Here is a 5251-nt window from a genome sequence, read left to right as displayed (position 1 = left end):
ACGAGAGTCTTTTAGTTTGAACTTTTATTTCTTTAATATTTCTCGCATAGTATGCTTCGTCCTTCACTCACTCTTTCTTTTCCTCCTTCTTTTCCTCCTTCTTCCTCAACATACATTCCTTTGCTTAGTGATTAGAACCATTATAGTAATTGCAATCATAACCCAAATCACCTTTGAGATTTAATTGTTTCTTTTCAATGATATTCTTAATTTCCTTTTTCTCCTCTTTCGACTCGACCTTTACACCTTTTCTAGTTGAGCTATTTCCCTTGAACTCATTGGATTGAATGGATTTCTAAAGAACTTCTTCACTTTGTTGTTTAAATAGTAAGCCACCGCTTCATCTTCAGAGTTAACCAGAAAACCTTTTTCTTCAATTTTAACTTCATCAACAGATTCGACTTCAGAGTCCTTAACAATCACTTTTGACATCAGAGCCAATGGTCTCCTAAGCCTAACTTTCCTTCTTCAACAATTTTTTGTATTTCACTTTCATGGGCCTTAAGAACATTATACAGATCAACCAACGAATAACCATCAAAACTCTCTTGAGTTTTGATCATCAGGATAATGTTCCTCCATTCTTTTCTCAATCCCATCAGAAAAGTCAAATTGTATTCTAGAGTCGAGCGAGTAACACCATATCGAGTACATTTGAATATAAATTTATTCAAACAATCATAGTATACCTATATTGATTCGTTATCTTTCTGCTTGAACTCAACCATTTCCAACAAACAATGCTTCACAGAGCTTTTCTTTGTCTTTTCATTGCCTTGATATTTTTCTTTCAATATGTCCCAAATATCCTTTGATGTTTTGCAACTTCGAACATAGTTGTAAACTACTGGTGTAAGAGCATCACGTATTTCTCGAAGACACTTCTTTTCATTCACTTCCTATTACTCTTTTGCAAAGCCACATCTACAAAAGAACGAGTAGTTCCAACTTCTTCAAGCATGCCAGAACGATAATTTCCACTTTTGATGCATCTCGAAAGATCTTCATCTATTCCATTAAGATAGTCCTCCATTTTGTATTCCCACTACTCATAGTATTCAAGAATGAGCATTGGAATCTTCGGAGATGATCCAAACGAGTGCGAGAAACTTGACATCGTGTTTAGTTAAAGTTCGCCATTATTGTATGGACAAAAGAGATTTTAGATTCAAAAAGAGATCTGAAAGGAGAATAAAACAAAATTTTACCAGTAATCACTCAACCTAACAAATAGAGTGAAAAATCGAAACACAACAATCAATTGAAACAGGTTTTTTGAATCAATATTGCGGAAAACTTTAAATCGGAAAGAGTGATTAAAAAAATATGAAAAACATGAGAAAAGTGAAATTGATTGAATGAATCCTAATCTGATACCAATTAATGTAAGTTAGAATTGAGTAACAAATACATAATCGATCATAGAAAACAGAAAGGACAGATCGTGTCAATAATATATGATTGGTTCATATTTAGTCTGTAAGAGTACAAGAAGTTGAGAGTGTTTACAAACTTAAAGAGCACAAAATTTACTCTTGACTTTAATACTTACCATATATATAGCATATTACAGACACAACAAACAATACAAGGACTATACATTCTATATTCAAATTCGAATTGTGCCTTGTAAATACATATAGAGTCGAAATCACTTGATTTTGAACCCAACAGACTTATTATATTTGAACTCCTCACTAACTACATTTGGAACCTAGCATGTTTGAAAAATAGTTTCAGAGTAGCCTTTTACATAGAGCTCTTTTTGGCTGCTTTAGATTTAGAACATCTCTTTTTCCTTCTCATGTATTTTAGAATGTTCTTGACTACTCTCTAATGAGCTTTTCCAAAATTCGCATGGTATCTACTAGTCATTCTTAAAGTATAAGATACATCATGTCTAGCCCAAATCATGGCATACATAATCAAACCCACAATGATGCATATGGAATTTGTTTAAAGTTTTCTAGTTCCTCTAAGGAGCTAGGGCACTGATCTTTTCTCAATGACACACCTTGTTGCATAGGCATGATCCATTCTTGGATTCATGCATCTTGAATTTCTTTAAGATCTTATAAGTGTATGTACTTTGGCTTAGCACAATGAGCCTCTAGGATCTGTATCGGTAGATCTTGATATGTAACATCTTGTTTTTTTATGTATTTCCATTTATGACCTTGGTATGTAATTTGATTGTAGTTTGGTTCCTTGTAGTATTTTTAGAAGAAGCGTGTTTTCATCACATATATTTGGCATACTTTTCGTACGTTGGGCGTATGTGGGATGGACCAAAACCCTAATCTTTAGGATTTGTGCACTATTTAAACACCCTTATAGCCACAAACCCTTTCTTTCATCAGCCTCCACCCCTCATATCGAACCTTGCGAACCCTAATCCATTTTTAGAGCATATTTAAGTCTTGGGTGTGTATTTTGGTGATCTTGAAGCAGGAAGAAGGAAGAGGAGACCATCTAAAAAGAGTGAAGCACTTTGGATCCTGAAGCACATCAACATTTTGCACCATTTGGAGGTAAAAAGCTATGACCTTGATGAAGTTTTGCTTAGATCTTTTTTAGCCATGGATTATGTTCATTTTGGTCCCATAAGATTGATTTAATTGAGTATGGGTTACTCTAATTCATTTAATCTATCCTTTCAGATGTTTTGGTGTGTTTAGATTCATAAGAATCTAATCTTGATCCTTAGTTTTCCTCCATGCATGGACTAGGATGTCTTAATGAGTTAAGAAGCTAGGGTTTTTGATATTGAGCACTTAATAGCCATTCAAGATCATAGAGTTGGAAACTTTATGATTAAGGACACCATTTGAGGACTAGATCTAGGTTTTGGACGAGAGAGCTTAAGGGATTAAGCTCTTAATAGAATGAAAGGGTCGTAGGTGCGTACACTTGACGTACGTTAATGTATGTTGTGTGTACATGGACGTCTCCTCAACTTTGTGTCAATACATAGTATGTCGTTGTATGAGCTGAGTACATTGGGCATACTCAACTAAGTTGACACGGTTGACTTTTGACTTTGACCACGATTTGACCAAGTTTGACCTTGGGGTATTTTGGGTATTTTGAAATATAGTTGGGTTTGATCATTTACCATTGAATAGGTGTCTGGTAGAGCTAATATTCAGAGCAATGTCCTGTTGAGCTATTTTATTTGTCTTTGAGGTGAGTCTCTTTACTGTATCCATGGGTCGAAGGCACAAATGTCGGCCCATTATTTTGTAATGTAGAATGCTAGCTGTTATGTGACTATTACATATATGTTTGTATTTTCGGGTTGATATAAATGTTGGATTAGTGTCTAAGTCCATAACTATAATTGGTATGTACTTGACCCAACTCTGCATGGTCCATTTGGGTTGCATGGCATCAGAACATTTGGATAGACCGTTTTGTAAGAAGAGGACATTTGTGACATATTAATATATTGTAAGTTCTAATATATTAATATGAAATCATGTTATTTAATTAGTATTGATCAAGAATTAATTTGGACTTAATTTATTGATCAAAAAAGACTAATTAAATATACGGGGGTTGATTGTGTAAATCATTCATTCTTATATATGTAGGCTTATGATCCATGATTCCTGATGTTGGGTTTAATCCATGTGGTGACCCGTGGATACTCCATGGAGGTTAAAACCCATGAAGCATAAAGAATGGGTAAAGTCATGGGTTACATGGTGTAACCCTAATGTGCACACTATATAAGGACCCCTTTAGCTCAAGAAATAGGCACTAGTGATACATATATGAGGGCTAGCCGATTTGAGCATGAGTGTCCTCTTCTCATGGTTCTTGTAACGCCATATTTATTTAAATAAATTCATAAATGTAAGTCACTGGCTAATTTGATAAGAATTTAGAAGTTAGAGGTTAAAAGAGTAGGTTCTGGATTTAATTTGAAAAGGATTTCAGAAATCAGGGTATGTTTAGTAATTAATGGACTTGTTTTGTAAAGATGTTGGAAGCTAAGGGCTTATTGGTAATTTCAGGACCTATTATGAAAGGACTTTTGGAGTCAGGGGCTAAAAGGGTAAATTTATGAGTTGAACTGAAAAAGATTATGGGAGGAGGGGCTAGTATTGGCAAAATGGTTAAATGTTTGGATGAGAAATGGGTTATGACCCGGTGCTCATTCTTTCCCACTTCATGAAGAGAAGCCGAGTAACCCTAACCCTAAGGCCCCGTTTCAGCAGCCGCCACCTCCTTCTCATTCATTTTCTGATCAGATGAGGCCGCCAAGCGGCTATCTCGCCAGTGGAACGCCACCCCAACAACCCTACTGTCGGAGAAGATACATGCAACCTTGGAGCCGTTGAAGACCGGTAGGTGAAGTAGTGAACGGTGTCGCACTGCAGGTGTGTGAGCGGGAGACTCTCAGTAATATCAGTCGCACCTCACATTCTCGATGCTTTCGTAAAGGTTTGGTGTCAGGTAAGCCCTTGCTACCGAAGATGGTTCTTTCTTGGCCGCTATTTTCACTTCTCCGGCGATGTCAGCCGCTTAGAAGGTGTCCAGACGTTTTCATACTTACGTATTTATGCTAGTTAATGTATCCTTGGGGTTGGATGAGCAATATTTTGGACAGAAAGCAGCCGCCACCACTGTGTGGTGGTGGCTACCATCTCTTTTGCCGCCACTAGCCACCATGGGATGGTGGTTGTGTGCATGGTTTAGTGTGTGTGTAGGCCTAGTTTGTGAGTTGATATTGTATGGATATTCTTGGACAGCAAAAATGAAGAAAACTCATCACCACCCCCTTCTGCCGCCTTTCCGCCACCTTCTGTCGCTGTTCCGCCACCGTTAGCCACCATCTTCGGTGGCTGTGGGCTTTCGGGTGCGTTTAGATTGATGATTGAAGTGCTTTTGGAGTTTCTTGCAAGATTATAGCGTAGGTGGGTGTATTTTCCATTGCGTTTGTGTGGTGTGTTTTATTTGGCCGCCACGAGCCACCACCGGCCATCACTAGGGTAGTTGTGTGTGTATGTTAGTTAGTGTGTGTGTGTGTGTGTGTGTTTATCTTTGGATTAAGCATTGTAATTGTAATTGCCTAGAGAATAATGAAAAGAAACTCAAACCACCACCGTAAGGTGGTGGCCGCCGCCGCGTGTCGCCATTGACCACCACTACCCGAGTTGATAGTGGGTGGTGCCCCATTAGCAAACCCTAACGGGCATAGATATTTGTTTTGGGACTATTGGGCCATGTTTGGGTGGAAAACCCT

Source organism: Lactuca sativa, chromosome 8 (genome assembly GCF_002870075.4).
Source record: "Lactuca sativa cultivar Salinas chromosome 8, Lsat_Salinas_v11, whole genome shotgun sequence".
NCBI classification, from domain to species: Eukaryota; Viridiplantae; Streptophyta; class Magnoliopsida; order Asterales; family Asteraceae; genus Lactuca; species Lactuca sativa.
Note: the sequence above shows the minus strand (reverse complement) of the source record.